This window comes from Pteropus vampyrus, unplaced genomic scaffold (genome assembly GCF_000151845.1).
Source record: "Pteropus vampyrus isolate Shadow unplaced genomic scaffold, Pvam_2.0 Scaffold278, whole genome shotgun sequence".
Taxonomy (NCBI): Eukaryota; Metazoa; Chordata; class Mammalia; order Chiroptera; family Pteropodidae; genus Pteropus; species Pteropus vampyrus.
Window position 1 is genome coordinate 307,429 of NW_011889059.1, and position 7,409 is coordinate 314,837.

Genomic DNA, 7,409 nt, shown 5'->3' on the forward strand with positions numbered 1-7,409 from the left:
ACACAGCGGTCCCCAACCTTTCTGGAACCAGGGACCAGTGCTCCAATGAGCATCTAATGCCTGATGATCTGAGGTAGAGCTGAGGCGGTGATGCCAGCACTGGGGAGCTGCTGCAGACACAGATGAAGCTTCTCTAGCTTGCCTGCCATTTACCTCCGGCTGTGCGGCCCGGTTCCTAACAGGGCACTGACTGGTACCTGCCCATGGCCCTGGGGTTGGGGACCCCGGCTTATAAGCACCACTGCTGCATTGATATAAAGACACACTGCAAGCGTATTGCAAGTTTATTGCTCTAATTTTAAGTTTCCTCTTCATCTTTGGCTTCTGGGGACTTCTGAGATTTTATGTTTGTGAAAAATGACAACTTGTAGGTGTTCGTGCTGGAGCCCGGCTGTTTATATTGGCTCAATCCATTACACTGTCGGCTGCTGTGGTGTCAAACTCCCCTGAGTGTCCTGAGTCATTTAAGCCTTCTTCCCATGAGCTTCTTCACATTTTAGTTTTTGTTTATGATTTTAGTGTTTCTCACTATCTAATATTGAAGAAAGATCTTTGGGGGTAGGCCGCTAGCTCTTCCATACTTGGAACAGAAACATTTCATAAAAATTTAAGAATTACTTCTCCAATAATGCAGTTCATTATGCCATGGCTGTTATGTTAAGAAAGATTTTTTGTTTATTTCCCCCCCCTCTGGTATTTTATTTCTCTGCTCTTCTCTCTTCTTACAAATTCAAATGCTAGGCCATTTGGCACTCTTTTATTTAAAGAGGGAAGTAACACTGTCAAGGAGAAAAGGGGGCTCTCTCCCCAACTCCAGAGCCCAAAAGCTAACGCCCTTTAGAGAAGGCAGAGTGGCTCACGACCTGGATGAAGATCTCAACAAAACATCGCAGACTAGAGCAAGGCGTCCCCGCCCTACTGCTCAGCCAAGGATGCAGGACAGACGCCCCGAGCCGGGACCGGTGGAGAAATGCCAGTTATGTGGATAAAGGTGGATCTCACGGAGAGAGACCCCGCGTGGATGAAGCCCGCAGGACAGAACGAAATGCACAGATAGGTTTGTGGGTGCTGACAGCCAAAGGGGGTTTAAATGTTGTTTCTAGACAGACACAGCCATACTGGACAGCACAGCAGAGAGATGCTGGAGAAGCAGAGCCACTTCTGTTGTGTCCACAAGGCCAAGAAAATAGAGGGCAGAAGCGGGCAGAAGCGGAAGCCATACAGCGAAATGGAAACATTGCTGCAGCATAGATCAAGGACTGAGATCCAGAATGTTCTACGGGTTTCTCAGCAGATGCTGAAGAGGACAAAGGACACCGACGATGCAGTCTCACTACTGATGCCTTATGATTTCCTAAGCCTTCCTAATATTATATGTCTCTTGAGAAAGACAGTTGATCCTGAATCGATCGAGGTTCATTTCCAGTACTGCAGAAGATCAGAGGACGCGAAAAGAAATTAAACTGAGTTATAGAAAGGACCGACAGGTCGGATCACTTCTGGGAACTGAACGTAAACCGGCGCCAGATACAATGCTTTTCCCACCCCACGCTTCCCTGGCACATTTGTTAATTAATTTGATTCGAAACATTTTACCTGAAAACTCCCAATGTGTTTTCTTTTAGTAGCAAAAACATGTGACGCTTGGTATCTAAAGCACTGATTGCAAACTTGTATCAGAGGCCAGAGTCAAATACATCCCTTCGCTCATCTCGCAACGGGAGGCTGGAGACTAATCAGATTCGCTCCCGACACTCGAGACTCGGTGCGCATTTCTTCCCAGCTCCATGTTTGGTGATGTCTTTCTTCCAGGTAGCTCAACACTGGCCTCAGTGGGAGCATTTACATCATAGAAAGCAGCAAACACTATCCATCAGTGCCTCCCCATCCCCTGAGAGCCACTGCTAAACGTTTACCAACAGGCCACGGATTCCTCATCGTTAGCACTGGAGGGCCATTTTTAAACTTCACGTGTTTCTGCTACAACTAAATTTATTTTTAGTTTTCAAGCAGAGACTCCCCAGTCACATAGGACATGTTTCATGAATCCTTAGACTTCCGGGTTTCTAATTTGGTAAAAGTTGTGTTTCCTGTTTAAAAAGACTTGAAGTACTGGATTTATGAAATGACTTCTATGGGGCTGGGGTCCAGTTGCCAGCTCAGAATCTTACACAGATCACGCACACACACATCTGGCCACAGCAGCAGCCTCAGAACCAGGGGCTGCTGGTCAGGCACAGACCACCGGCCCAGAGGGTGAGTTTTATAGTTGCCCTTTCATAGAGAATAGCGTACAAGAAATCATGTCACGTAGCTGTTCTGTGAGGAGATACACAGTTATAATTTTTCTTATCCTGTTTTGAATACTGACCCATGTCAAACTTTTAAAGAAATTAGTGACCAGGAAATTAAAGGAAGGAAATGAAATGTACTGAGACAGTATTTATACTTTATCTAGCCTCAGAGAATTGAGAGATAAAGGATGAAAGACTTATTCCAGAAGCAAAGGGTGGGAGTTGCTTTTATCAAGTGAAATGAGTATTAGTGAATTAAAAGATCACTCAGAAACGACTTTGTTTATTATCCAGCTCTCCTGTGTTTTATCTTTTACAGAAAATAACAGTTTGTGAATGCTCTGCAGAATTTCCTCTATGACAAGGGGAAAGGCAGTGGTGTGAGGAGTGAGGCTAAAGACAAGAAAACGGAAAGTTAAGAAAAAACAAATAGCCTGAGGGGTGCCTGGGGGTGTGGGGAGGAGGGGCGGGTAAGGCTTACCGAAAAGTGGGCAATATTCAGACCCTCCACACACTTCCTTCGACAACAGGGAGAAAGCCTCGAGATTTCATAGACTCGAAGATTTGGACAACATGAGAGAGAATTCGGACCGCTGGCTCAGAAACCACGCCAGCTGTCTCGACTCTGTAGTTGATAACAGTCGTTAGATTAGCCCCGATGCCAAAAAATAATAAAACCTGGATATTTCCCTAAATCGCAATCCATTTTCATTAGCAAAGGGTCTATCTTATAGTATTTTCCTCTCAGACTGATATTTTTAGTCAATGTTTGAAGCTATCCCCCAACATTTTGTTTTTTTAATCCAGACATACAGAAAGCATACTAAAACATGAGAATGTTCAAAATAAAGTAAAAGTATCGTTTTTATATACTTTATAATTTATAAATTAAGAAATCTACACGATTCTAGAAACTGCCTATGTTAGGCTGAAACAAATGTATACTAATTGACATGTACTGGCTGAAAATCTTTTAGTTAAGAATGTATTTACTTTTTTTTTTTTTTAGAAAAATACAGAATGAAATATTGTAGAAACAGACACACGAGTAAATTGTAGCAGTGCATGGGAAGTTGAGATTTGAACCACTTCCCTTCAAGAATATATAAAATAACTCAAATGAAACTTGATTTAGTAGCGATTCATATTAATAGTTATTCAAATTAAGAACAAGTGCATTGAGTAGAGGATGGGAGATTTTAAGACACAATATAATGAGAAGAAAGAAAAAAAATCCCAGGTGGTAAAGTCTCTTCCTTACAATCAGTTAAATGCAATAATTATTTCAGATTAAAGATTTTATTCACTCATTCGACAAATATTCCTTGAAGCCCAGTATGTTTCAGGTACTCTTTTAGGCATGGGAAATACAGGAGGGAAAAACAGGCAGGAAAAAAAAAAAAAGATAATGTTGGATTATTTCCCTCAGCGTTTGACCTGCTAGGACCTGGAAGAAGGTAGAAGTCCCTGACTGCGTTTGGCACAGGGCGTGCCAACATTTGGAGAACACAAGGAAGCCGGTTTGGTCTTCTTCTCGGTACTTTCTGATTTCCTGGAGGAAAATGTGGCCCCCACAGTTGAGAAAGGTCTGTTTTTCTTTTCTCCCTCAATGTGCGGAGCAAAACCTTTAAAATCCCAAAGCGTGGAATCAGAGGTGGGTGTCTCTCTTTTCTCCCTAAACCTCTGATATTAGCTCACGGCTTGATATTTGCCTGAAAAGATGTCCCATCAAAACTCTCGTTTGAGAAAGTTAGGAAATCGTTTCGAGTCTTTGAGAAAGTTCTATCGGAAGAATTCTGCTTCCATCATCGTCCTTAAAAATGAGCGTCGACGTCACACGTTACCTGGGCACAAGCTGAATGCATTAATCCCCACATGCTTTAACCGTTTGTAATTCAGACCCAGAATATCGTTGGCTCTTGAGTTATCCTCTGATGGCCTTAGAATCTAACATTTTCTTTTATTTACTTATTTTATTTTGCCGTTACTTTTTATTTTATCCAATTGCAATGAGACAAGACTGAAGGCCTGGATTTTACGCTCCCTTCAGACCAGGGAGACTGGCTTCAGCTCCGCTCTTGGCTTCGTGAAATGCCAACCGAAATGTGTGCCTTGACTATTTTAATGATCAAATCTGTTGCGTTTGGAACTTTATAATAAAATCTATTTTCGTAGCGTTAGCCATCTCGGTCTCCTTTTTTGTCCCTCAATGATGCTAGCCTCGGGACTGCTCCAAAGCTGTTCCTATGCCAAGTATCTCCTAAAACCCAGCCTGTGCCGCCCACTCGCCCCGATTCGTCCTGCCCATCGAGCTCTCCTTAGGCGTCACCATCCCCTTCAGTGCAGGCTTGATTTGTTTTGTCATATATTTTTAGAGATTCGTGTAGCTTTCCTGTCTAGCATTTAACAACATATAATCTTTCACTTATTAATAATAGAAACTTGTAGAGAGAGCAATATGAAGAATTCCCAGGTATCTATATCACCTTCGGTTTCGACAACAACCGCCCATGGATGCTGTTTTTTTTTTTCCTTAAAAATTTAATGTTATACATTTAATAATTTTTAGCCATTTTAAATTTAAAAGTTGACTAATTCTGTCTAATGCATATAGTTTTATCGTCCTCACCACTACAATCATGATGTAGAACGTATCCGTCGCTCGAAAATGTCCCTCTAGCCCCTTTGATGTCAATGTTATACCATCTTTTATTCAAGTTGTTTTATGCCTGATTATTAAGTGGTTAAAAAATCCTATATACATTCTGGATTTAACTCCTTAGTCAGATATATTTTGCAGATATTTTTTTTTTCCCAGACGGTGGCTTGTGTTTCATTTTTAACAGTAATTTTGGAAGATCAAAAGGTTTTAACATTTCGAAGTCCAACTTATTAATATATTTTTAGTGTTTACGCTTTTTGTGTGCCATCCAAGAAATCTATTCAGACAAACCCAAAATCATATGACTTTTCCCCAGTGCTTTTTCTAGAAGTTTTCTAATTTTAGGTCTAACCTTTAAGTCTACGATCAGTTTTGAGTTAATTTTGATATACGATATGAAGTAAGGGCCAGAGTTTCATTTTATATGAGGATATTCAATTGTTTCAGCATCGTCTATTGAAAAGAATTCTTTCCAAGTCAAATACCTTGATCTTTGTGGAAAATCGATTTACCATGTACATGTGGGTCTATTTCTAGATGCACGATTTTTTTTTTCTTTTGACATGCAAGTCAATGCCACATTGGCTCAGTTACTATAGCTTTAGGAAGTTACATCCATTTCAATTAATACAGTAAGTCTTGCCATTAGATATTATTTATCCTTCAACTTTAACCTCCCTTTTCAAAGCAATTTTAGCTATGTCTGGTTCTTTGCATTTTCATTTGAGTATTAAAATCAGCTCATTGATTTCTTCCAACAACAGCACACAAAAATCCACTGCAATTTTAACTGGAATTACATTAAATCTTTTTGATCCATTTTTATAAAATTGACATTTTAACAATATCTAATCTTCTAATCCATGGACATATATCGCTCTCCATTTACTTAGATCTTCTTTAACTTCTCTCGGGAATGTTTCACAAGTTTTAGTGTGTGGGTCTTGCACATATTTCGTTAAACCTTTCATTCAGCGAACGTTCTCCAGATGTCAGAACCGGTGGCGGGAATGAGGCTTTTGCGCAACTCGTTTCCTTTTGTCTTCTTGTCACCTCTATGAGGCAGTTACTGTCGTCAGTATTTCACATGAATTAATTATCTGAGGGCTTTGGAAAAAGTTGAATAGCTTGATCAATGACACAGAGTTAGTAAATGGATCAATAAAAATCAGATCTGGACCACGGAATGCTAGAAGCCAAGCTGTTAATCACAGCGTTCTGACTTTCCGCTGGCCATCTACTGAGATGCGAAGTAAAAGGCCAAATGCAGTCTTCCTCTCATATATCTCTCCTCTCTCATTTCCTGCCAGCGACCGTGACAGGGTAGCAAACTCTCTACGAGACAATATCCTGCCTTTCCGGGCCCTGAAGCGGCAGGCTCGCCCTGACCTCAAGACCCCTGCACTGACTCTTCCCTTGGCCTGAGAAACGTTTGTTTCCTCTTGACTTTCCTGAAACGCAACTGTGTTTGAATTTTCTGTTCGCTACCTGGATATATCTCCGGTGTTTGGGAAAACGGCGGGCACAAAGCAGATGCTACATAAATACTTGTGCAATAAATGAATGAGTATTTAGCTAGAAACTGACAGCGGGGATGCAAAGATGGATTTTTTCAACCCATGCCCCAGGCAGCGCTAGGGTAGTTAGTCCTGTTTATTATTGATAATATCACAAGTGAAATCATACTGAAAACCGATATACTTGCATAGTTTATTTCATATGAAAGAATAACATAGAAGGAACTCTGGAGTTGGATAAGCCCGTCTGAACAGATAGCTCCAGAACTTGAAAGCCACACGACCTAATACAAGTTGTAAATGTCTTGGTCAACTGCCTCCTGTGTATAAATGAGAATGATTGTGGTCTGTCTACGGCATGCAACTTTTTCCTGTCGTACACCTTTTTTATTATATAATTATTTCTCCTTGGTTCAGTGTGGAAGACTGACAAGTTGTAGGAAGAAAAAAAAAGCACAAAGATGAATATTTTGAGATATAATCTCACTGCGTGTGTATGCATGCACGTGACATATAGGAATATTCTATATTTATAAGTGGAGATTAGGGCTCACTTGTAGTTAAGTATGCATTTAAAACATCTATTAACCTCATTCACATTCACTTTCCCGGAGAGCTTTAAAATCATTCCTATTCCAGATTTCCAGGGCCAAACCTCGTCAAGTCTTCAGTTACGTGTACGTGTTATACAATTCTCCCAAGCCAGCCACTGTCATTTAAGAATGCCCGGTATTGAGGAAGATGTAGGCAAACAAAATATTTTTCTTAGCTCCCTTCTTACTATATTACTAATTCTTTCCACCAACATATGTTCCCACACTTGTCCCAGTTTTTCCATTGAACTGTTATGAATCTTCATTCAAACAGCAATAACAAAGCAACATGAAAAAAAGGCAAATCTCGTTCTTGTTCTTAGAAATGCTTCATCTTCTAATC